The sequence below is a fragment of the Cyanistes caeruleus genome, chromosome 2, assembly GCF_971803275.1.
Source record: "Cyanistes caeruleus chromosome 2, bCyaCae1.hap1.1, whole genome shotgun sequence".
Taxonomy (NCBI): Eukaryota; Metazoa; Chordata; class Aves; order Passeriformes; family Paridae; genus Cyanistes; species Cyanistes caeruleus.
Window position 1 is genome coordinate 78,028,767 of NC_141702.1, and position 27,606 is coordinate 78,056,372.

The following is a 27,606-nucleotide window of genomic DNA, read 5'->3' on the forward strand; positions in this document are numbered from 1 at the left end:
TGCTACAATAAGGACACTTAAAGACTGTAGGTGTTTTCATACTAAAAAAATGTGAGGACAATTTCAAGCATTCCAGTCCTGAGGGTTAAAATTTTAAAATATAGAGTTAAAATGCTGATAGCAAGAAACATTTAAAGAGAACCATAAATCCATTAATACTGTTTGATTGTAATTTTATTTGAAAGACAGTTTCAGTTTTGGGGAATCTGCCTCCATTTTTAAGAATGTTTGATACATGACTCTTTATTGTGAAACATAGAGAGCAGTAAAACAGAAGAGAAAAATTCATTAACAGACTGCAGAAGAAAGAACTTGAAAATGCTACTGCAAGTTAAGAAAACAATTAATTCTAGAAGAACAGGAAAAAAAGCCCTTTTATCACATTATTTAAGAAGCAAGATCAGTATTGCTATAACATCTGGAATGCGTTCACACTGGTTTCAATCCCAAAATGAGTTCTTCTGTGCAACTATATGGAACAGGAACTAAAGTCTGGTAGGAAGCAGATTTGAAAATAGCAAGCAGATTTTTGCTCATTGCTGTTGTGTTTATCATATTTTCATTCTATTCAACACCACCAAACAAAATGATAAATGATAGCTACTTACATCCTACATTCAACTTACAATCATAAAGCTGTTGACAGTTTAAGTAGAGTCACCTTGACAGACATTAGACAGCCATAGATTCCTTATTAAATTACCTGATTTTTTCCTGATGCCAAATTTGCCATCCAGCCAAGAACTAATTTTGCAGCTTAGTGCTGTCAGACTCGAGCATGAGGACAACCACAGGTCCTTTAATCTTGTGACTTACTTTAATAGATAACACCAAAATCCTGTGGATGCTTTCTAAGCCCTGAGAGCTCAAATATTCCTAAGATAGCAGCTTTCTGACTGTGTCATCAGATGAAATACAATGAAAAAGTGAGAGAAGGAATCTCTAGTTTGTACAATCACCTAGCCAAAACTAGCCTTTGTGTAATCTTACACATATATGTACGTTATGTAGCAAGAGGCTAAATAAATAAACAATTTTGACAACCCAAAATCCAAAGAAAAAAGGTGATCTGGAGGGATCCAACATGGCATGATCATGACAGAAGATGCAAATTTAACAGAGATACTGTCCAAAGCTAAGAGTATTTATTAGAAAGAAACATGTCTGCACCAGTTGCAAACAAATTACATTGGACTGATATACTGTAGCACATATACATAATTACCATGTTGCCAAAAAAAATGGAAAGAAAATGTCAAGCAACATGACAAATTTTTTGATAGCAAAAAATTTAAAAAATAAACATGTATGATATTACCTCTTCAAAATCTGACCATTACTGACATTCTGTGTACCCTTCAGCTCTGATGGCATTCATACACAGACAATGGTGAGCCTGGCAGCTGTTTTACCACCATTTTTAAAGTGCCATTTTTATGCAAGAACATGCGTAACAACCTAGTACTGTTTCTTCATGCATTGCATGTAGTTGAATCAGAACCAATTAACTCTTAGCTGGTGTATTACTTCCATAACATCCTTTCCCTGTGGTACTCAGTGACAGTAAGGGAATGCCCTCTTTGATGTGCATTTTCTGATGTCTCTCAGAGACTTGGTACTGTTTGTATGGCCAAACTAGAGCGCTACTGGGAATTCAGCAATTTCTCAGCAATTTCTCAGCAATTTCTCTTTGCAGCCTCACAGATAGAACTTGTCAAAGGCTGTTGCCAGAGCAACTGAAACCTCTCACAAAATAGCATTTCTGATGTGAGACAGCTGTGGCCCTGGAAAATAGAAAAGCAGCTATTTTTAAATCTCTAGTGTTGAAGTAACTGGTTATGAAAATGCCATTCTGTGATAAACAGTAGTAAGAAATTACAGTTTCCAGGGTGGTGGGATCATCTCCTGTAGTGCTGCTTTCCTGATAAACAGAAAAATAATCTGCCAGGCAGTTTTTATGAGGAAGCTTTTAGGATAAATTCAGCCCTTTTCTTTACAGATGAAAAAAACCTCTTGATATTGTAAGCCTAATAACTCAATTTTGAGATAAGTTCAAAGGACTGCCTGCAAAGCATCATGGTGTCTTCACCACTTCCCCATGCATCTGTCCAGGGAGCAAGAAGGGGCAAGAAACCAAGCTGTGCAGAACCTGAAGAACAGCAATAGAGAAGAGCCTTTTGGGTCTTGAGAATGAAGAATATGAGTATGCCTTACTGCTTTTCTATAGATGCTAAAAATAACATTTCCATGCAGGTCAATTTTCCTGTTTGACTTAGCATTCAGAGGAGATCTTCAGTGAGGAAGAAATTTCCTTTCAGTCTTTGGCCAGAGAAGATGCCTTTAGGCTTATCAAGTTTTTTTTTTAAGTGACTGAGAACTATCTGAATAATAACAATAAATCCATCTTTCACCTAGTTGTTGATTCTTTTTTTTTTGCTTTTTTTCTAATTTGGGGTTCAATTTCAAGCTGAAGTTGGTGAAGGTGTTGATTAAGAAAAGGTAGGAACATATATAAGCTGAGTTATAATATATACAACAAGTGGAAACGACTTATTTAACCAAGCTATTTTCCATCCCCAGATTGCACAACTTCCCCATATTTCTTATGTTGCAAGGCACATGAAGGTATAAAGGCAGCTACTCACACTAGATACTTTAATATGTTACACTCAGAAAAATGAGCTGTTATTGGAAAGTGACTGTGATTGAAGAGAATTTCTAGGGCAGCAAATGTAATTTCTTGTGTTTCTTGGAATTGGAAGCAGTGACAAAGAAAAGCCGTGTTGCTTACAAATATCATTGACATCCAAAGCCTCCTTCAGCTCTGATATAGAAGAAAATGAAGGCAAGAGTGGTAGGATTAGAAAGTGAACACTGACTTTTGCATTTATTGTTCTCATTGCGGATATCAAACAGCAAGGTGCTGAGCTTGATGCCCATTATTAGACCAGCCCTGATGATATAAGTGACCCTGATAATTTACTATTTACTATTTATTTTGAATTCCAGCCCTGAAGATTTTGCTGGATTAGGCTGACAATGTTTGATATTTGCAGAAACAATTTCAGTGCTCTCTCACCGGTGCATTTTTCTTCAGAAGACATAACTGACATACTTAATTCAGATGGGTTCAGCTATGGCTACATTTCAAAGTCTCCTGACAGCAGATGTCATGACACCTGACATGTCACCTGAAAAAAGTATTATTCTTCACACTGGTAGGATTTTTAGGTTTAGGACTGTATTATGCTATCATTTGTCAAACTAATTGAAAAGTAGTTTCCTATTTTTCTTCTTCACATTTAAATGTCATCAGTACTCAGAGGCATAACTAGAAGTTTGTAGAAATGTATTTTAGTCTCACAGCTGTGTTAATCAGGAGTCAGTTCATCTAAGTAAATTGATAATATCAAGCCCAAAATGAATAAGCATCGTTAATGAAAAGAAATCAGCACAAAAGCCTTGAAAATTGTTAGTAAGAGCTTCTGGGAACTTTATTTTGATCAGATTTGTTCATCCATCATATGTTATATGCTCTCCACTTTATGTCATAGTTTCCTGCTTTCTCTCCTTCATCTAAGTGAAAATTTTTGTTTCCTTTAAAATAAGAGATTATCATTATTTTAACTGCCTGCATAAGGTGTGCCTTTCTTGATATCCCGCTTCAAGGATCAGGAAATGAAATGTGCTATTTTACATAAAATAATGTACTTCACTACAAGACAATGAAAGAGAGACTCCAAAGAGGTAATTTCTTTATGGGGTTCTGAGACATGTTAATTTGAATCAGCTCGATCTTACATAGTTTATACATCTTTTGAAAAATCACTGTTAGCAATGTTTGGATACAAATGTAAGTACAGGATAGAGTGCATTTCAAAACGTCTGGAATGTAGCTATGAATACTTTCCTAAATGATGTCTCAACATGTCCAGCTTCAAAGTGGCCCTGCACCAAGCCCTTGGAGCATTTGTGTTTACTAATCTTGCAATTTCTGGACATTTATTTGCAGAATCCCTGAGTCATTAATGTTGTTTCTATACTGATCACTTTTAAATACTGGAACTTTGATCACTTTATGGCTTTTTTTAGATGATATTATTGAAAACATCAAATGGTTGTTACATAAAGTAAAGGGGACACTGTGTCCATCTTCATTTTCTTATTTCTCCACTTGTAACAAATGAAGGTCTATCCAGTTGATCAGCTTGCATAAATTGAAAAAATAATATGATTTCAGAAACAACTCCTCTTATCCAGAGGTTGTTGAGGGTTTTTCTTTTTCCTGTGTGTTTGGGCTTTTTTTGTTTTTGTCTCCATAACTACCTCAGCCAAAAAACAATGGCATAATGATGTGCATGCACCTCCTACACTATTACGAGTATGTCAGCCCTTTGACCTCATTCTTTCTATGGATTCAGTGCAGCTATTTACTCACGTGATATTTCCTTGCCTCAGACATGATGATTCAGACTTCCACACATGCAAAAGCCAGAAATGAGAATGTTCCAGTGGCATTTCATAAGTCTTCACTATCAAAGAGGAGATATGTGTATCTATTAAGTCAGTTCTGAGAACAAATGCTCAGACAAGAAGCAAGAATTTACGGAGTCTGAAAGGAAACCTTCTGTGTCTACCAAATATCTTGAGATAAACTCCTGAAGTACCTTGATAATGTCAGGAAATTAAGTGGGAATTTGACCACTGACTTTAGGGCAAACATGGGTTTACTTCTGTGTTAATAAGCTGAGCCAGTGTGCTATCTGATAGATGTCAGGAGATCAAGGTCCTCCACAAAAGGACCTTTGAACCATTTCCTCTGTCTTCAAGAGCTCCTTCAGACAACCTGGCTGGTTGAAGAGGGGAGAAAATGCAGGCTCTCTTCATTTCCCACATTCTTCTCATAGTAGACTGAAATAAAGGATCTTCTTTTTGAGGCCCTTAGTCAGTAAAACTCTTTGTGCCCTGCTTGCTGTGTTCTCATGACTCTCCTTCCTTTGCCCCAAAATTTCCTTTCCACTTTAAAGTTGTTTTGGCAATTGGAATCTGAACATGTCTCGAAGTTGCTACTTTCCCAGTGGGTCATGAAGTCCTGTTTGCAGTTACTGGGTGTTTTGCTTTAAACAGAATATATTGCAAGCACTGTAATGTTTTATGTCTTTGAAACACAAGAGGACTTTTTTTTTTTTGAGATCTTTATCATAAATTGGTTTCTTGGACAGGAATATTCACTTGGCATTTAGCAACAATAAAGGGCTTTGCTTTCATTCAGGCTGCTTTAGAATATTTTAAAGACTACAGGAAATATTATTTCTATGATTTACACTCTATCTTAATTGTGCTACGGTATTTCCAAAACAATATTGAAGGATGTTCTTTTGTGGGTAGCTAGGAACAAAAATATCTTGTTTAACTTTTGAGCTATGTATACTTTCTTGGCAAATATTAATTTGAGAGATGGAGAATAGATAGTTTTTTTGCTCCAAGGAAGGGTTTTACTCTAACAGATTGAATTTTGTTACTAGTACAAACTTTTTATAGTTTGGGTTCAATTATAAGAAATAAAACTTGGAGAACTGATATTTGTTTGGCTATTTCCCAGGCTGTTGGGTTGACAGGTTTTTTTAAGTCTCGGTCACGAAAGGCATCCTAGTGTTTGTCCTGCATTTCTTATTTTTGGAAAGGAAGCCCATCTCGAGGTATATAAAACTCAGCATGGAAAAGGTGAGTAATGAAGAAGAAAAATTTTTGTTGACCCTAGCTTCTCCTGACTTGTGTGCTTTGTCTACCATTGCAACCCTTGGTATGGTCATACAAACATTTTTTCTAGAAGCCTGTTGAAAGGACAAAAATAATCTAAAAAAGGGCCTCCATCAGACCCATTCTCAACTTAAGTGCAGAACCCTGGCAAGGAGGAGCAGTAGTGTGCCAGGGGAAGGGAGATTTCTATGCAATATTGTATTACGAGAGTTTGGGGCATCTGAAATTAACTGGCATTTGCACACTTTAGGAGGCTGGGAATTCTTCACTGAGTAAAAGTATTTTATGAAAATTCATTCTATTATTAGGGTGGCTTTGGAGCAGGTTTTTGACACAAAGTCATGGCAACTGCAGGATATGGTTCTATTTGTTTTAGGTTTTTTTAAAAGAACATAGTAATAATTAGATTCATCCAAATAGGTACTTTCTTTCCTCTTTATTACAAACCCTGAACATGGTAGTTGAGCTTGATTTAATTGATGTTAGAATTCATATATAGGAGTCATGCAATATCTCTTCTGCTCATGTTTTGTTTAACTTTCCTCCTGCCATTTAAAATACAGTATTATTAGTAAAAAAAATTCTAAGATCTTTTGAAGGTTTTATGTGTCAAGCTGAAGTGCAAATTTACTTAAAGGCAACAAATAACATACCGCAAATGTTCACAAATTTACACTGTGATTTTTAATGGATAATTTTTACATTAAAATTCCATTCCTTCCTAGTATTTGTGCATCAGTTACATGCAGCAAATTAAACTGAGGTGGAATTCCTATTGTAATGACCTCTCTGATCCCTGGTGATGGTCCATGCATGTTGCCCAGATGTGCATAGCTAACTTCCACCTACTGAGTCACACTTGCCTCCACATGTATATGAATGCTTCCTGTTGTCATCAGAATTACTTTTATTCCAAAAGAAGTTGGTTCATTTTCCACTACCATGCTTCCCACTCCCCAGATTGTGAAAATAAGATACTTCTCTCACCATTTTTGTATTAAGAAGCCTTCGTTCATACATACTTCTAGCATTGGAAAGGACATTTGGCAGATCAGTGGGCCATCTATATGCCCCTTCTGAAATATGTTCCACCTCGGTGTTTGCAGAGCACGTTCTACAAAAGCTGATACTGATTTACCTATGAGTGCAGCTGGGACCACAGCAGCAAAGTTGGTTCTTGCTTTCAATTCTCATATAATGTACTTGCTTGTAAAGTAGCTGCTTTTTTTCCACAAAAGTTGTAGATATTTTAAACACATCTACAGTGAGCTGTCAGTCCCTGAACTGCTCATTCTGATGGGCAGTGTCCATCACATGGAAGAATGTAAGAAAATATGGGATATATAATAAAGGAATCCATATTTCTAAACCTATTGAACATGTAGCATGCAATAGTTCTGACTTAAAATTAACTTTATGAAGGAGAATTGCTGGTATGTTTGTGTGCTTTTATAGTTGAGGCAGACTCACTTTCCTCCCTCTTGTCCTCCTTTGGCTCTAATAAGAAAACCAGTCCATATTTAAAATGCAGTTTGGCAGTTACAGTTGAAATGTGGACTTGTGCTGACAAACACACTTAAAAAGGTGTCAAATTGTGTTTACACTTATTTAACAGCAAAGTTCTGTCTATAGAAGAATTTATATGTTTTCAGTCAAAGTCTGCTTTTCTAGCCTAGACAAGCTGGAAACATTGTCTTCTCCAAAACAAACGTATTTTTTTCTATATCTGACCTACCTTTAAGAATTTCCAAATAAGCAGCTATTTGTCCAGTTTCTGGTTTGAATCAAGTCCCAAACCAAGACTTTTATATTTCATCATGCTGTAACTGAAGATACTAAATTTTCTTTGTCTGTATTAAGTTAAACACAGCATACTAATCTTAAGTTGCAGGGATACAAACCAGAACTGGTTGATACCCATGTAAATCAAAATTGGCAAGGTCTGCAGCTTTTGGGTGTGCTCCAAAACTTTTAGTACTGCAAAACAAACTTCTTAGCTAGGAATCTTAAAGATGCTCAAAAAATTAAACATTTAGAGAAAGGAAAGGCTGTACAAATATTTACTTATGATTATTACTGTGGTACTTTCAGATACAGGCCTTCAAACACTTAATAGATGTACTTAGCTTTAGTGGGAGCACTTCCACTGAGTCAGTAAAAATATTCATCAGCCTAAAGTCAGACACAGATGTCTTTGCAGGGCTGGAACTTTATATTTTGTATGACTGGTATTAAATTCACCTTCCAACTGTAGCTTTAAAGTTCATTTAATAATGGGACTCCTGGGGAAACAAGCTTAGAATAATTTATAGTCCTGGAAAAATATTTTGAGTTCATAAATAATGTGATAGAGGATATTTTCAAACTTTTGAATAACTCTTCCATTAAGGCAGGTTTAAAGACTTGTTTAAAAGAAACATGAAGCTTGATTTAAACACTGGAATATATTGCCACAGGGAAGGGAGTATACATTTACATTTTTATGAATTAGGTTTTGCTGAATTATCTTATTTACTTATAATCTATCTGCATTTGCAAGGGTCTTATTTTGCAAATCACAAGAAGACAAAGTACAATTCATGCCCGAGGTGATCTCCTGTGAAAATTCTTGTATTTCTTGGATCTGAAATTTGGGTGTGCTTGCATGATATACAAGTAAGATAATCCGGTACACTTGGGTCCCAATTATCTTTGCTTTTCGTCCTTTACATTGTTAGCAAGGCTGATACAAAGTCTGTAGAAATCCATCAGGTCACAGTGCCACCTGCCCTGGTAGCAGCAATGTGGGGAGCACTGCACAGGACCCAGCTTCTCTGCTGAAACACAGCATTGCTCATAAAGCCATACTGAATGGGGAAGGGAGAGGAGGTCATAATCACTCAGCTGTATGCAAAAAGCAGAATCAGATTTGAAGCTTGAAATGCAGTGCTGAAAGCTGAAGGAGGTGCCTGAGAAGGAGAAACATGCAGGAAAGTGACAGCAAAGTCCTCTTTCATAGGACAGGGAATTATAGGCCAGCTGAGAGGGAGAGCGAAGCAGTGGGCTATAGAAGTACTTGGGAAGAAGGATGTGGTGCTAACACTATATCATCTTTTTGGGTAAGGCTGGTTGCTTTTTTTTCCTTAAATGTCTTCTAATTTTAGGCCTCAATGAAATTTAAACTTTTAGGACTTTTCTATGAGGCCAAGTGGAACGTCCTTGTCTAGTTCCACACAGCACTACACAAACCTTGAAACTTACACCCAGGAAATACTTTTCCCTCACTTGAGGAAGTATTTGTGCAAAAGCCATAAAATGTGAGAAGACAGAAAACTAACAGGCTTTAATAAAGACAGAAATGCAAAAAAAAATTAATACCAAAGAAGATCTTCACCATATGTTTCATTAAATAGTCCTGGGAACAGTTGCATAAAAAGATGACCGTTCTCCACCATATCCTCTGAGACTGAGATTGCATATTCCAGTGGTAAGGATCACTGGAATATACAATCTAGTAAAAACAGCAGAGGTGTTTTAATGCTGCCAATACATTATGCTTAGGAGGTAAGGTTTTTCTAATGCAAGAGTCAGTACAAATGAAAGTGCCAGCTGGTATAGAGACTAAAATTCTTGAGCTTTTCTAGAGAAGAGCTCCATGAACAATATAGAGAGATGACCATAAAACCTTTCCTCTAGGACCTCTTTCAATGCACAAGAAGCACTCTGAGGTCAGAAGGAATAAATTCAAAGAGGTCTAAATGTCATGCAATGCTTAGAAAATTACAGACACTGCAGTCTAAATTAAGCAAAACACTCCTCCAGCCTCTGGGGTGTCACTTAAAAGGTGCAAAGATTGTTTAAAGCTAACTTGCTTGTCAAGATGCCCAAATGCTGTACAGTTATTTTCTTATGCTGAGTATATTCCTAGGATACATATCTGAGAGACAAAGGAACTTAACTCTGTGTAGACACAGATCTACTGAACATGTTCCTATCATCCTCCAAGCCACTTCATTGAAAGGGGTGCAAATTTCCTCATGAATCTGCTCCAACTGCAGCCACTTGGTCAATCAAATAGGTATACGCTACATTCAGGATTTTTCTTCCTAGGAGAGGATAAGTAATGTCATGACCAGGTTACCAAAACTCGTTTCTAAATATTGTTTCTATTTCAGTAAACACAAGTTTTATATTTTTTATCAGTAGTTTTATGACTCCCATAACAGAGTTTGTAACATTTATAGTCCTTCTAACAGATATATGTCTATATTCAGAAGTACTATTTTACTTTCCAGTGACCACAACATTTACAAGAGATGAAGTTATGGGCAACTACCAAATAAATCAGTAGCTTCTTAATCAATATTCTTGTCTTTACTAAAGCTTGAGGTGCCAGAATACTTGGGTACTCTTTCCTTTGCTTTTATGTGCTTCAGGAGTTTGAAAGATTATTATGTTGAACGCTATAGAAAAGCAGATCTTACAGAGAGAGGCAATATTTTACATTAGGTAATCTGACTATTTTATATTAGACCAAACATAAAAAAATATAAGCTTTTGGAACAGACTCTCTTCTCCAGGTCACTACAAGCATTGTTTTGAGCTCTACACTTTGTTTTCCCTGGCATTATAGCAGCTTTATGGAAGCAGAATAAAATTGGTACAGATTTAATGGGTGAAACTTAATTTGAGTCACCATAGACATTGCTTAGTGGCCTTATTTTCAGTGAAAGACAAGTATTGATGATTCTGCTCATATTTTCATTATCTAATACTGTGCAGAGCACTGATTTAGGTGCTCAATTCCACCACAGAACCCAGAAAAAAAAAATCCAACAAAACCCATCATCTCAGGGCTGTGACAACATAATGGGTTAATAGAAACCTTGTGACTGACAGACCAATGCATGAATTGTAAATGGAGATGTCTTAATCCTTGGCAGAACAGATTAGTTTAAAGTGATCTGACCTTAAAAAAGCCATGATTTGTAGGGAAACAGTAGTTCAGATCAAGACATGAATTTTTTTTACATGCACAGTGACATCTGCACATATGTGGATTTTTGAAGATGCAGCAGAGAAGTAAGACAGAGAAAACTGGGAAAAGGAAGAGGAAGGAGGAGGAAAAAAAAGCTGGAGATTAAGTAGTACTATGTGCTATGCCAATGAGATCAGATACAAAGCCATCATGTTTCCTGATTAAGGATGTAAAAATACTCATTGTATGGTAAAATGCTACAATATGATTCTAATTTGTTAGGAGATACAAATAACAGTGTAGACAGATCAACAGTAACACAACTAAATCATGGGGGGAAAACAACTCTAGAAAGAACGTGTCTCACAAGCTAACACACTGAGAGAAAATAATGTAAAACATATGGAATATAACAGGAGGAAATAATACTAGAAATGGAAAAGGACTATTTGTAGGGAAACAGTAATGCTGAAAGAAGTTCTACAATAAAGAGGAGAGAGATTCCCCTTGTCACCAGAAAACTGATATAATTACTTAGACAAGAATAGTGAGTGTAAAGGGAGAATAGTGTGACAGAAAAGGGAAGAGAGTCTGATAAGGACTTACTACCTTCACAGCCTTCACAAGGTGTCTTTATGGGGAAGATCTGCTGATCTGTCTGTCAAAGAAAGAAAGAATATAAGCAGCCTGAAGAGATGAAAAACTAGAAAAATCTAGGACTAGGTTGTCTAATCATATAAGTCATATAAGTGGCCTTTTGAAATCAAAGCACAAATACTATGAGCAAGCCAGATGCAGCTAGACCTTCAAGAAGTATTTGCATGTGAAACATTTCTTCAGGTAATGTGCTTCACTTAGTCACTGAGCTGGGACTCAGAAACATTACCAATAATATTTCCAACTCCCTGGCTACAACATCTTGAACATGCCCATTTCTCTACATGCTTCCACTGCTTTTCTTTCTTATTATTTAGTTTGAAAACCCTTTGAGGCAGAAACTTCTTCTTGCTGTGCAAACACACTTAACCACCATGTTTTTGAATGGAATTTCTAGGTACAGTTATCACACATCAATACACTTTCAAGATAGCTTTTTGAGCACATATTCACAGCACAGGTTACTTGCCTTAACATCATCAGTCAGGTCTAAGCTCCACTCCTGTTACTACACCTTTTTCTGGTTCAGTCCAGAAAAAGGTAAAGATTTCTTTTGAGAAGGGTTATATTCATATGAGAGGGAGATCTTTGGAATAGCTGGATTTGAGTAAAACATTGTAATTTCTCTTCTTGGCCACAGTTGTAGCTTTCCATTATAATACTGTGTAGTATTCTATTATCAGTTCTCCATCATAAGTGAAATAGTATGTTGGTACTAGAGATAATTAGGCAGAAAGCAAACTTTAGGAGCTTATTATGAATGTCTATGGAATATTCTGTTGATGCAATTCAATTAATATTTTTGACCAGAATTACCATGTGGCCTTGGACAGCTACGGTTAGCACCAAGTAGCATAAAATACTGAATCCTAAAGCAAAAGATTGCTTTGTCAGCTGAATGCAAAAAGCGTTAATTCCCAAAGAGCCTCAACAACTTATGAGATAATGGGAGAGAAATATTTCAGAAAAGCTATTTGACAAATGTGTACATTAGCTTGCATACTCCAAGCATTTTGGAGGAAAGAAATATTGTCTACAAAAGCCTACAAAATGTCTACAAAATTGTTGTTCTTAAAACACCATTCCTTACATAAAATATGTTGAACCTCTTCCATCAAACAAGTTCATAAAATGTAATGCAACTAACCTTTACCCTGTAACACACCACTGACAGCGACCTAGTCAAATGGTGGGTATTTGAAGTTTTATAAAATGTCTTATGCATTATTTGGACAATGGCACAAAATTAGCAAATTCATGATATTTTAATTATAGTTTCAGTTTCAAGCAGTCTCTCTGGTATACATTTAAATATCAAGTGTAGTGAGCTACTTACTCTCCTACCTTGGAGAGTTGGTGCTTCTCACACCCTGTCAGAAAACTCATTTGGTTTCAGATCCATTTTCTTCTCCTCTATTTTTGAATGACCCCAACTGTTCACACTACTTTATTTTTGCTGCATGAATTTTCCTCTGACCCAGCTCTCTCCATCTAAGCCAAAATATGAACTTGTCGTCTGCACACCTTGCCTTATAGTACTTCTCATTTCTACTTACACAAAACATTTCCTAAACTGAACTGCTGGGGAGAGATTTTTTATGCCATGTAAGAAGGCTGGAAGTGCATCAAAGGGCCCTGAAGTATTGTATCTGGGGGGAGATCTATTCCAGTGCTTAATCATTTTACAGCTGGGAAATCTTCCCCTGTGTCTGACCTGAATTCCCTGTGCTGCAGTTTGAGCACACTTTATGTTTTCTTGACCTCCAAAACACAAGAAGAACAATTTGTTTCTAACCTTTCCACAGCAGTCTCTATGTGTTTTAAGACTGTTCTCACATCTCTCCTCAGTTCTCCCTTCCCTAGACTAAACAAACCTCATTCTTTCAGTCTCAGAAGTCAGATTTTCTGGGCTTTTGATCATCTTTGATGCTTTCCTCTGGTTCAAAAATTTCTTAAAAAGGGCTGCCCAAGGTTTAGCATAAGGCTCCAGGTGAGGTCTTGCCAGAGCTACCTGGGAGAGTTACAATGCATACTTTCAATATGTCTTACTCATTTTTGTGTGTCAGTCATTATATTCAGTTTGTCATCTACTAAATCTCCTAACAATTTTGCCCAGAAAGGCCATTTAACTATTTGTTCTGCATCTTTTAATCATGAAAATAATTATTTTAATATTTATTATTTTGTACTTGTCCTTATTGAAATTTATTTATTTATTTATTTAGTATTTCAATATTAAAATAAAATACTTTAAAATAAAATACCCTACTATCTAAGTCACTGGTGGAAATGGTGGAAATACTGATTTAGGAAAAGAGCTTCCTAAACCTATTTAACACAGTCATCTCTTTTGAAAGAACAATATTAATAACTATCCTTTGGGTACAGTTTTCTAACCAGTTTTCCAGTTCCCATGTTCCATGTCAGAGATTTACTCTACCATATATCCCCAAGTTCCTTATATCATCTGAGATAACCCTAATTAAGATAACCCTGTACTATTTCTCTAGTATCCACATGGCCAATTACCTACTGTTATAGAGGGAAATTAGATTAATACTACGTCACTTGTTCTTTAGAAACTCTCCCTGCTACTAACTTATTACCCTGTGGCCTTCTTGTAATTACAAATACATTTTTTAAGTACCCAGTTTAATAGGTTTTCGAGAATGGAAGTTCAGTCAACCTATCTCTCTTTTAAAGAGGAACTTTATGATTCTTTTTCCATGAAAGCAGGGAAAATGGCATAAAGCTGCCTTTGAGGGATCCACTCAACTCCCCTTGGTACAAGCCACAGCGGGATCAATTCCAGAGCTGGTGGCAGCAGGGCACAAATAGGCAAGAGTGGTTGCATTGAAGACTTTTCAGGTGACACTGTAACATGTCCAAGACACATAGAAAATACATCACAGAAAACACACTTCACTCCTTGTCTGCCCACCATGTTCCCTACCACTAATATAAAATCATAGTATCACTAAGATGGAAAAGACCTCTAAGATAGTCAAGATCTTCTTTATAGCATTAACCCAAATAACAAGAATTTTAAGCTATGCTCTACAGAGTCTGAGTGTCTTTCTTAATGGGATCCTAATGAACCCTCATGTTCTGGTGCAAACCACTATGAACCTGGACAAATATAAGTCATTCTTCCCTGTACACATGCTCAGTGTCTCTCAATGCTAGCTCCCCAGCTGGCTTCATGCTGCATAACATAGGTACTACTTGGTTTTTTAGTTTATCCATTCAATTTTCCTTGTCATTCAGGTAATATTCATGCTGCCTACCACCTCCCACCTTACCAGCCACATGAGACTGTGCCACTAATACACTGAAAAGAGACAGCCATGAATCAACCTAGCAGATATGTTCCCACCTCATCTAAAAGCAGCTCTGGAAGAGCATGCAACAACCTGCCCACCTCTTACTGACGTGGGTGACTTGTGGACACTTGCAAGCAGACAGCAGCCAGCCTGCCTGGATACACTGGTGTTGTGTTAACTCCCTGCAGGTGCTCAGGCACACAGCAGCTTCTATGCTCCTTTAGGCACAGCCTCATCGTGTCTAGGGCCAGTTTTCAGATTCAATGTCTGCACAGACAGTGAATTTGGTTTTAAAGAGAGCCTCACTGCTCTGCCCCACAGGCAGCATGGGTAGGTCTGAGAGTTTTTTTACAGCATTTGAATGTACTGCTGTAGCTCATTTGGAAGCCTGTGTATGCAAGAAATCAGACCAGCTCACATCAAATTACTGTTATGAAAGTCTGAGCAACCACAGAAACAAAAAGTCATACAGATTAATTAAAATATACACTAGATACATATTGAGACTTTAGAAAAGGTCATTAATGATCACATTCTTTTTTTTCTTCTACCTAAACAGTTTTCTACCTAAACACTTTACTAATAATAAAACTTTCTATGGTGTAAGAATGTGCCTGGATCTCTGATATTTTTTAAGGGAGACATGAGACCAGTTGTTGATTTTTGAACAGGATGTATATCCTAAATATCTGCATTCTCATCTTCAGAGATGGTGCTACAGTTATGCCAGGCTGGAGCCAGGAGGATAATAATGTAAGACCTGATATGGACAGGAGACAAGCAAAATCCTCATAATATCAAAACAGTTTCATAAATGGCAACTACAACAAAAAAGGTTATGAAGAACACACTGCTTATTTGAGTCCTTGGCCATCTTAAAAATATAAATGACAAAAAGAACTTCATTAATTACACACCCAGGAGTGTAAGTATGAAAACTGAAAAGGGATCTTTTAGACTTAATCTTTTAGTGCAACCAAAGAGAGCTTCTGTAGAAATGAAGTGTAAAGATCTTCCATTAATGATGGTGTCTTTTGCTTTTCTTCATATGTAACAAAAACTTTTCTGTCATGTATTTTTTAGCGAGCATGTCAGAATTCACCTTTTTCTGTAGTTTTGAGGCTACAGGGAAGTGCTCATGATGATACGAGGATAATCCAGAGAGTGCATAGTGAAGCAGACTTCACTACTTAATTGTTGTTCCTCATCCATTCCTTTAGAGATCCTCTGGGAGAATGGAATGTTCTCTGCCTTGTGTTATAATTTTTTACGCTTCAGTCTTGCATCATATGATAGGGAATTTTCCAGTTATTTTTGTGTTTTCTTGTCTTTGGTTCCATGCTTTCTTAATCAGAGACTTCAGTAGCCTGCAGTAAGGGGATACAATGACGAATACATGAGAAATTCATTAATATGCTTCAGCTCTTTGCTACAACTATGTGCATATACAAAATGCTCTCACTGGACTTTTTCATTTGTGAATTGACAGAAAAAAGAACACTGCATCTCTTAATTTGTAACCTTCGAACTGCTCAGCTCTGTTTCTGTATTGATACTGTATCCAGATATGCAGTCAAGTATTTGGTTATTTGAAAAATAAAATAACCTTTTTGAGCCCCCCAGAACTCCAGATTACAAGATATGCTTACCTGCCTAAGGGCCAAAAGGACAGATTTATTCCAAACAAACTCAACCCATTTTACTATAAGACATAATATTCCCTCATAATAAGGGGGCAAAATTAGAGGCAATGGGAAGCTTGTTTATAGGTCACTCTAACACAAGTCATTAAATGGGAGAAACTGACACTCTATCTCAGCCATTAATCAATATGAAATTGCACTCACAGTTACAGTCAAGCCATTCATTCAAGCCATGGTTCCTTCATCCATTCTGCTTCTCATGGGCTTGGGAAACGGCAAGATTAGGTTTTTTTTTCCAGAAACCTATGCCGGTATCTGTTTTACACTAATATTTTTTATTTTTTATTTTTTTTTCATTTAATCACTTTTGCTGCTGCTCTGAGTTCTAGCAACCCAAAGGAACAACTGTCTTAACTGAGCTTTCAAGGCTAAAATCAAATGAGTTCAGGAATCCTTCAGTGGCTTCCACAGCTCTGTTTTAAGTCTGTTGCAGAATGCCTCCCAAACCTTATCTTGGCTAGCCAGCCTTCTCAGAAGACCTCCATAGCAATGCCTGTCAAATTCTTGGAATAGAGGTAATACAGACAGCAAAAAAAGAAGAGAATAAAAGTAAAAGGCAGGATAAACTGGCAACGAAATGAGACCAATGAAGGAAAGGGCAGACAAAGACTATATCTACAGAAATTCCTTTCAGCATCTGAACTCAAGTTTTAAGTATTAAGTATTAAGTATTGCAAAATCATGTCCACATCTTTTATCTTCTTACCTGGCCAACAAGATACCCACTGACAAAGGTAAAGTCCACTTCCCCAGCCTTTGGTATCTCCACAGTAAATTGTTGACTTGTATTCTTGATGCTACTTTAAGAGCGAAAAGTATTATTTATGGAGTGATATATATAAAATTTTTCAGGTAGAAATTTCTTTTCAGAAAAAATTAGACACTGTAGCATTGATGTAGAACATAAATTGCTATGAGAATAAAGTACTTGCAAGCACAGCTGCTCACAATTAATGTTGATCCTAGGCTTGAGGACAAGATGTAGGAATGCGGGAAACACTGTTTCCAAGCTGTTAATTCACTGTCTGTGATCAGTGGCAGCAATTATTTGCCCGTCAGATTTCTACATGAATAAATCATAATCAAGATACACTTCCTATTCCCTATTCTGTGCAGTACAAGAACAATGTTCTTGAGCGTTAATATCGGTTTCTCAGCCAGCCAGAACACAAGCAGGGGTTCAGAAGTCAGAAAATACTTTAGCAGGAATGCAAATTTGTTTATGACCCATAAACTGAGCAGTCAGGAACAACCAGACTTCTACTGGGCAAGGAAAAAACAGTGTTGAGGAAAGAAATGCAAAAATTGAAGAAGGGAGGAGGAGGGGAACACTAAAGAAAAAATTGATTCATAAATTTTCATGTGAGTAAAACAAGTGACTGAAAGTCCAAGGGATCCATTGAGAGTTTTCCTAAAAACAGACCTAGCCTCTCTCCTTGTTCAGGTTTCCAGTGGTGTAATTCCTGTAATACCACTTACCTGGGTAAGGGGCATGCTGAAGGGCTTTAAATACCTGGAAAGAAACTATCTGATGTGTGCCAAATTTTATCATTATTAGAGATTAGACACTGCAGATAAAACTCATCTTTCTCCTTGACTCTGTGTCCCTAGAAGTGCTCTGCAGTTGTATCAAACTCACCAAATGAGTAGCTCCATGGTCCATCACTTCCACTGATCCATAGCAGCTTTGTAGTTAAGGCATTTCACCGCCATTTCTTGTCTCTCTGTAACTGACTTCTCCTGACAAAACACAAATTTCTCAGTGGCTTAGTTCCTGATGTATAAAATTAAATGTTTTTAGCAAATAGATTATAAAGATCAGCTCATTTAAGATGTGTTCACACAGTCAACATAGTGTTATACTGGGGCAGGGGGGAGGGGGGTAAATTCTGACATAAAAAAATGTGTTTGTCAGGCAAGAAAAGTAGATTCTTAATCTCCTGCTCCTGTCCAGCACCTACATTCCCCATTACCAACAGAGATGATATCTGTATCTAAAATTTCATGAGAATGCATTAGAAAAACCTGGACAAGCCTAACACATACCAGAGACTGAAGTAATATGCACAATTATCTTGTTGGAAAAGAAAAAATAAACACAATTATCTGAATAAAACCAGAACTTGCAATACTTAGATAAGGAGACATACCAATTTTTATTTGAATGAGTTACCAATTCAGCGCTCGTATATCTACTTAAGCTGTCAAAACATTACATGCCATGGAATATATTATATATATTAGGTGGGTCAGATTTAGGCCACTTCCTTCCCACATACAAAATCAGAGATGGTTAAGTAGGGCACAGATTTTAAGCTTGTTCATGGCCTCCCATAATCCCACTCTCAACAACTCCTGTTGTAGGAGCCAAAAAGAGAACCTAAGGAATCAGAAGGAATAATTTATAAATTTTTGTTATTACTGCCTATCAGCCTGATGTTCTCTATGCTTTCCTCTGACAGAAGGCCTTAAACAGCCAGGCATGATATGGAGCAGATGACTTAGTCATTTGACTGCATCTCTCATTCTCCAGAAGTTGCCTGAAATTCTCCTGTACTTCCTGCATGTTGTTGCAGTCTCTCTACCACTCTGTCACCTCCCACACCAGAAGTATTGGCTTGACCTATCTACTGCTCTGTAATCTGCAGCCCAGCTGGCTCTTGTACACGAGGCTGGGGAAATGGGAGGAGACTAGGATGCTCTGAAGCAGATGAAAATTACACCTCAGTAAGGCTCAGAAAATAAAATGTGAGAAGGACCAGCATTCTGCCTCCACCACTGCCTAGGAGATGCTGTTCAGGGAGCTCATGTGCTCTTGGCCGCTATCTCCCTACTGCTCTGCCCATGTCCACAGTCATTGATTAAGGAATTCCTGTTAATTTTCTTTAATATAGTTTTAGACTTGTTTTTCAGGAGTTCCTAGTTCCTTGTATCCTCTGCTGAAACTGCCTCCAAAATTTGTGGCAAAAAATTTCGGGATGATGAAGGCTTTGGTGAGTTAGCAGCTCTGCATTCACTTCACTGACTGTCTTCAAATTTCCCACGGAGTATTCTCCACTCAAGTTTAGAATTAAGTCCTTTAAGTCTTTTCTTTTAATACAAATACTTGACATCCTTAATTGCCTGTCCTTCCCTTCTTTGAACCTTTTCTAACTGCACTATGGCACCTTGTGATGTGAGAGTCAAACATCAGACAGGACCTAGGCTGCTGAGATTTTGTACTGCACCAAAATTAAGTTTTCTCTTATGTTCTTGATGCCCTTTCTGATGAATTTTGACTTTTTATTTCCTTCCGGCTACTACTGTATCTTAAGTTAATGACTTCAGAGGACTGTTGGTGACAATTTCTAGCTCTCTTCCCTGAGGTATAATTGCCAATTACAAGTTCAGAATCCCATAAGCACAGTTTAGACTATTTTTTCCTCAAGATTAATTACTTCACATTTTTCACACTGACATTAATTTGATAGTTTTTTGTCCACTCACTCAGGCTTGTGAGATCATTCTGGAAAATAGGCCTACAAAAACACTTCAACTGCAACTGCAACTACACCATGCAACCGTATGAAATCCTTCACCTTCAGCACACAAAGCTCTTGCAAATACCCTGCAAAGAGGCAACTCAGTGCACAGGAGTATCTATTCTCCTACCTGAGCAGGCTCTCAGGTGCTGGGAAAGCACACAGCTGGAACACCTGCATGCTTAGTAGGGATTGTCTGTATGACTGTATGCACATCTTGCATGAGTGTAAAAGTGTTCTTCAGCCATTTTTAGAATTACTAAATTGTAAGGTGCTTGCATTTGAGTGCTTATAATTTAATCTTTAGGATCAAAAAAACAGGGGAGGAAGCTCCTTGCCTGAACTGTTACGGGAATTTTGCAGCCCAGTGAAGAATTCACCACATACCTTCTCCTTCACTGGCTTCTGTCTGCAGTGACAGCTGCTTTGTCAGGTCCTCTGATTGTTCAGTTTGTTTGTTCAGTCCTTTGGGATCCATCTTTTATGTCAGGCTAGGGACATCAGAAACATCAATTCCCCTGCCGTGCCCATGTGGATCCAGAAAACAGAAAAGTAAAGGAAGCATACTTTACATCCCATCATGAATTTAAGCACTATAGTGTAATATCAGGCAGGAAAATTAATTTCAGCTGTAACCACAGAGCCAGATTACATCACTGTTTTCAAAATTTCCCAATATAAGACAGATTTAGCAATGAAAAGTAGCAAAATAAGATTTGTAACTGGTCAGGGAAGATGGGACCAAGTAATGTCAGAGACAAGAGACATGTTAGAGTTTGTAAGAATCATGCAAAGGGCTGTCAGAGTAGCAAACACCCTTCAGACTCCTGAATCTAGGAGCTAATATAGCAGTACACAAGCCAGTTGCTTTGATGATAAGTGCTTTATGTGCTGCATGAACCTCACTTCCCTTTATCCGTTCTTTGTTTCCAAAGCTTGTACTGAAATGAAATGCTTTGGAAAAACACTTTGCAAGCAAACTTTGGTGTTCAGTAAAGTATGTGAGAGACAATTCAATCTTCCAGTGCTCTCCTACAATATGGAAATTAGTCATACATCATCTTCACAAAGTTTGTCTTTCATTTTAAAAAAACCACCACAGTAAGATTATACCATAAAAGACAGGTCATACATTCTGCCTCAGGTGGCCACTCCTAGAACCTCTCTTAGTCTGTACTCTAAATTAGCATTCCCTGGAAAAAATTACCTGTTTCCCCTTAGGTCCTGTCTCTGCACGCCAGAAGCTTTCAGTTAAACCTTTCTCAGCAGTACAGACGCTTCCTTCCAGAGCAAGGCCCCTCAGGCAAACAGTGTCCTCGTACAAGGACTGTAATAGCCTAATCTTATTTCCTGACCATGACATATGGGGAGAGGCTGAAAGAGCTGGGATTGCTCATCCTGGGGAAGAGATGGCTCAGAGGGATCTTCTCAGTGTGTGCAACTATATGATGGTAGAGGGAAGAGAAGACAGAGCAAGGCTTCTCACTGATGCCCAGGGAAAGAACAAGAGGACACATATTTCAATACAGGAAACTCTATTCAAACATAAGAAAAAGGGCTTTTTCACTAAGGCTGGTGAAACATGGGAGCGGGCTGTCAAGGCAGATCATCAAGTCTGTATCCTTAGAGATAACTGAAAACCCCATGGGACATGGCCCTGAGCAACCTGCTTTAGCTGACCTTGTTCTGAGCAGGGAGGGTTGGACAAAACAGCTGTCAAAGGCCCCCTCCAAACTCAACCCTTCTCTGTGATTCTTTGTGAACAGTCATAGGCTGGCAAATATTAAAGTAATTGCTCAGCTTTCTTGCAGATTTGTTACAGGATATAGACAGGTTTGAACCCTACATTCAAACATGTGTGTTTGGGACAGTATTTATACCAAGACAACTCAGGAGAAGAGAGATAAACTTGAAACACACAGGTATAATTTATGTTTGGACGTCTCTGTCACATGCTGTAAGGCTGGCTTTCCACTGGGAAGAAAAAGGCAAAATACCACAGAACCAGCATAATAACTGTGTCTCAGCTATGTAGGACCATGTCTCAGGAAATAACTTGACTGCACATATATTTGCTTACAAATTTTAGTGGGCGTTGCTTAAGCACTCTGCTGAACCAGGACTTATATCCACCAATAATAACAGGCACTTCACCTCTACAGGGTGACCTATTTCATTACACTAATACCTTTTAAGAGATTTATTCCTCTCCTGAGGTATGCATTTTCCCTGGTGTTTTAGGAAAGTCTATGACAGATATTATGATGTGTTAAGTGAACTGCTAAAGATTCCACATAGTCCCAGATAACAAAGAACACTTTTTCTTTAGTGTGCTTTAGAGGAGTAAAGTAAATATATCTGGAAATTTAAGAGCACCAGTTGAAGTGTTTATGAAGTTGTACATGAGCTATTTGCTTGTAACAATTCTTAACCATAATTTAGTGGTCTTATTTGCAACATTTTCTGTCTTTTTAAGACTATTTTTTTTTATGGGACTAGGCAATTTGTAGTGCTATGCCACTGTGGTTTAGAGAATCATGCTACATAACTGAGACACACCTTTTGTTGTTTCATATGGTATCCTGGCTTCTACAATAATTCTAGGTATCCTTTTACACAAGTGCACATACAGACACCTATCAACCTCATTCAGCCTTCCTGAAGCAACACAGAGGGTTTAGGCAAAAAAACCCCAAAACTTTGAAGACATTTCAATTGCCTCACCAAATCCATGAATCGTTCATTTCCAGAAGAATGCAAAGATGTAACCAGAATAATTCTGTTAATAAACATACCAGAGCTTACTTCTCCATCAGACACTGCTGAAAACAGTTGTCTTTCTGACATTACCATTGTTAGATGAGTTCAGCACCTGTTGTAGAAAAACGATTGAATATGTTTTTCTAAAGCAGGTGTTGAACTCCCTTGACCTTATTCACATCAGCCAGACAAATGGACAACTGTTTTGCACCTACAGAGTCCACTTGTGTGATCCTGACATATAGCAATTTCTGTGATTTTGAGAAAGCCCAAGAGTAAATCCTGAAATCTGCAGCTTAATAATTCCAATAAAGTGAAAATCAGCCCTGAATTAAACACCTTCTTCAACCTAAACTTGAACTTCACGAGGTTTTTTGATTGATTGGTTAATTTGATGCCTCTTACAAGGACATCAGGTCTTATTATATTCTTTTTTTCAACTTCAACTACTTCTGAAATCCTTGCCACCCTAACCTCTATAATACCATTCAGCCCATGGCTGACTCTGGAAGAGTCAGTTGGATATCATATTACATTATACTAATTATCTTTCCTTACTTTATGCCTCTTCAGGAGGTAAGAAAATTTGTCCCATTTTGTAACATGTGTCAAAATCACATAGTGAGTAGAAAGACTTATCTGTATAGATGTTTTCCTTCTGATTTAGGTTTTATTTCCTCCCAAGTTGTAATGGAGCTACCCTTTTCCAGAGGGAAAATATACTACTCTATATAGTGCTTTTCAATGAAAGTCAATACCATTGTAGGCTTTATTGGCTTTACCCTTTTCTTGTGATTTTCAGATGCTTGGTTCCAAAGAACAAATAGTTATGCCTTCCATTCACAAGTTGTATTGAAAACTAACCCATTTTAATAGTTGTATGAAATTGTGAAATAATAATACTTTAACTTGTTTTCAAACCATTAAAATTAATTAGCATTTATATTCAAGTAAGAGATCAGACAAACTGCAGTGTACAGCAATGCCTAATAATGTTCATATACACATGTAATAAAAAAAAATATATTTAAACACAAGGGTTTCAAAGATATTATAACTGAAATTCTGTTCCCAAAGCAAACAGAATTTTACTAAGATTAATTGATGATCTCTCATTTTTATTCTTCTCCTTCTGACTTTTTATTTTCCCTGCCTCTTACTAGCCCCTTGATGAACAAAAATAAAGCAATTTGAATTTATTTGTTTAATTTCATGAATACCCACTGTGAGCCCTATCTAAAAATTAGCTCATTCAGAAAAAAGATCATAATGAGCAGGGAATTACTTTTATATTTTTCAATTTAAAAAGAGGATATGAAGTCAGTTCAGTGTACAGGGTGTTGGTTCCTAGGATTTTCAAGGATGTGCATCTTGTGAAAAAAAAAAATTTCCTCCTTTGTATCTTTCTGTTCAGCATAGGGAAGAAAAGAGTCTTATAAAGAGTATATTGAACTGGGATTTGGGACATTGATAGAGCATATGCAAAATAAATGTCTACGTGCTTTCAGAGTTAGCACTCATGGACTGGAAAAGGTTATTAAGCCTTCCTGAAAAGAGATAGATATAGATATAAGATATAGATATTGATATAGATATAGTTAGATATAGATATAGATGTAGATGCAGATGTAGATAAATATAGACACCTTCTGCTTTTCCCCATCTTTTTACTTTCTGGTATAAGAGTTAAGTGTTTTGTAAGGGAACAAATTTCTCCTTCCTGATACAGAACTATTTTTTCTATAACTACTTTTATGTGTAAAAGTAGTTACTTTTAAGTAAAAACATGCAAAAATATAACTAGACTACAAAAAGAAAGGAAATGTATATATTGATGTCATTGATAATTTGTCATATGAATGAGATTGTTCTTTTCCTTCTCTTTTTCAAGCAGTTGCCTGGTTTTACATGCACAATGTGAGGCCCAGAGACACATGGTGTCTTCCTCCCTGCCACAGGAGCAGGGCTGCTGCACTGATTCCAAAAGCTGTAGTCAGAACATTCACATACCTTGTCCTATCTTACTACAGGTGTGGCCTATCCTGGTCCTGTTCTTGTTACCAGACCTTCTCATTCAAGGTCCAGTGCCTGCACTCCTGAACAGCACCACCTCTTGTGGTGGCACTGAGGTTAGTTAGCTCTCACATGCAGAGCACACGAGCACCTCATATGGCAAGTGCTTTAGCTGTCAGTATCTGAAAGGCTTATATTTATATATTCCTACAAAGCAAATTTGATCTTATGTTCTGTTGGGTATGATTTTGCCATTGAACTACCCAGCCTGTGTTTAACTGGGGCTGACCAGCAGAGCAGTCTGCCAGGCAAGGAGTAGTCAGTGGATCTTTGTAGTATGTAAAGCAGTTCTCACTGTAAGGCCTGTCTTGCTCCACTATAGCAGAATTCACTGATGTGTTAGGGAGGGTCTCTACTAGATATCTGTCCTAGTCCTTGGAGGAGCTGTATCTGTCCCTGACACATCAGCATGGAGCTTTCTCTCCAGTGAAAATAGCCCCTTTTTCCTGAAAAAGTCATGCTCTAGACTTCTCCTTGGTGTCTTGTTGAGAAGTCCAGTTTCCATCCTAGCTGAAAAAAAAATAAATTATTTTTTTTTCTGCCCAGAGTACTCTTACATATTCTATGTAATGCATGTATTTTTTTAATGATCTGGAAAGGATGAAAACCACAGAATTATTCCTGTCTTTTAAAATTTGTGCTTCAAGGCTTGTAAAGGGTCAGTTATCTCTGCACAGAGACTGTCTTAGTGGGTTACAGATGATGCTAAAACCTGTTAAGCATCAGTAAGGCAAGGCAGCACAGTATGATCTGAAGCTACATTACAGCTCAGAGGGTGCCAGTGACCTCTCTGTAGGGTGTTTTCATCTCTGCAAATTGCAAAGCTGCCATCTGGACTCCATTCACCCTCTCTGTAACAACACTACACAAATACAGATACTTTTAGGCACAAAACTGCTCTGTGATGAAAAAGAGAGTCCTTCTGTCTTGATTAATTCATCATTTAAAGGACTCCAGTGCAGTTCTCCAGCTACACAGCAGCATGCTGGATGTGCTGCCTGCAGTCACATACCGTGTGGATACATGTATAAGCTTTCAAAGAAAAAGAGACTTTACTGGTAACTGAGATATTCTTGTCTTGCCTAAGGGTATACTTACAGCTTTCTCCCAGCCTCTTTCTTCTAGGGTCCTGAAAATGTGCAGGATTCATGAAGCCAAGAGGAACAGCACAGGACCATAGTGTCCCCATGTGCACAGCCTGGCTCTCTGGGGAGGACTGCTGAGGGAGCAGGGGTGCTGAGCACTGCTGTAGGTGCTGTCCAAGCAGAAAACCCCCAACTCTGCTGTGCCTGTACCACCTATCCTGAAGTTCACGTATTGGTGAGTGCCTTCTCTATTCTGGAAAAAGAGCAGACAAGCAGCAGTGCTGCAGACGACGCAACACTGGTCCTTAGGGTGCTGCACTGCTGCCAGTGCTTGTGGAAGGATTACAAGTTGTGACCAGAGTCTCTCAGTCAGGACAGCCATCAATACAACAGCAGATCACCCCACTGCTTAGCAGCCTCTTTACTGCTCCATGGTCTGAAATTACTCAGACCTGGCTTTGTGAAGCTTCACTTAATTTTCACCTTGTAACACAACATTTTCTATTTCAAATTTTCTATTACAGCATTATTACTCAGTCACAGTTTTTGTGTTAGGCTTGCACTAGGTATGCTGCTCAGTACTACATTTAATGAATATCAGCTACCTTTGAACTAAAGATTTTTTTTAAATAGCAAGTACAAGAGTACTTTTGAAAACACAAAGAAAAGAATTACTTAGAGTGAAAATTAGAGGTAGAATTCTGACCCAAACCAAAATAAGTGAGATGTTAAACATCTGAAACTGAGTTCTCTTGCAAAGATACAACATCAAGTGTTTGCTTTACAGCTATTACATAGAAGGCTTATAACTTAAGCCTCAGCCAGAAGCTGAGCCAGTACAAATGCTGGGCTGCAGCAACTGGATTTCTGGACCTGGAGTAGGCATTTAGGGGAGGCATAAAACATTTTCCATCTACTAACCTTCTACACAACTCCTGCTTCTCTAACAATTTAAACTAATAGAGCACCTGGCCCCTACTGAGTCTCCATCTTATTAGAAACACATTGAGTCTGACAGCTGCTTGGGAAGCCAAGAACCACATTCATCACTGGGGTATCTCATCTGACATCAGTGAGATCAGAATTTGGCTTTAATCCTCCAGAACGCACACGATTTTTACACAGGGACCATGTGAAAATTAACTTTGACTGCTACACTAATTCTACTGTATTTGGAGAAGGACACTGAATGTTTCTCTTTGTTCAAAACTTCTCATAATAGTATTTTACTTTGCAGCAGCATATAGGGCTGGGCCTTCTCACCACATGCTGTCAGGAATATTGTAGCCTAGAGAATAGTCTGGCTTCTTCTCACTAAAGAATGGAAACTTGCTGCATATTATTTGATTTTTATGCTCTCATTATGCTTTGATTTTGGCTGCTGAATGGAAATAAGAGAGCAGAATAAATTTTGTTTAATGGAAAGTGTATAAAACAAGGTATAATAGAAAAGGCAATTATATATTTACTTATTGTTTGAAATGACTTTTTTATTAATCTAGAGATCTTCCAGAGAATCCTTTTTATTTTTAAGAACAGCTTCGAATAAAGCAAGAAGTTCTAACAGAAGACTTTTTACAGTTAGATTTTCCTTTCAGCTGGATTTTGGATGACAGTTTGGTTTCCATTCATAAAATTAAATGGTATTTTGTTAATTCTCTATGCTATCAAAATGTAGGCAACATACAGCTTGTCTTCAACTCTATGTCAAAAATCTGATCTTTCTGCGTCATAACTTTCAGTCACAAACCTCATTTTGTAACACCT

At 37.5% G+C, this 27,606-nt stretch overlaps 1 long non-coding RNA gene across 3 annotated transcripts in view; it reads right to left on the reverse strand.

The window, feature by feature from the left end:
* Positions 1-6,424: 6,424 nt before the first annotated feature.
* The window catches only part of LOC111926972 (uncharacterized), a 35,561-nt gene continuing 14,379 nt past the window's right edge, over positions 6,425-27,606 (reverse strand). The window contains exons 1-6 of one of the 3 annotated variants that reach the window (XR_015283526.1): positions 20,309-23,434; positions 18,040-18,140; positions 17,107-17,197; positions 15,800-16,064; positions 11,327-11,375; positions 6,425-9,845 (exon numbers count right to left, since the gene is read on the reverse strand). This is a non-coding gene — a long non-coding RNA (uncharacterized LOC111926972). Of the gene's footprint in view, positions 9,846-11,326; positions 11,376-15,799; positions 16,065-17,106; positions 17,201-18,039; positions 18,141-20,308; positions 23,435-27,606 lie in introns of those variants that run through there. The other 2 variants (XR_015283527.1, XR_015283528.1) reach the window with 2 other exon arrangements.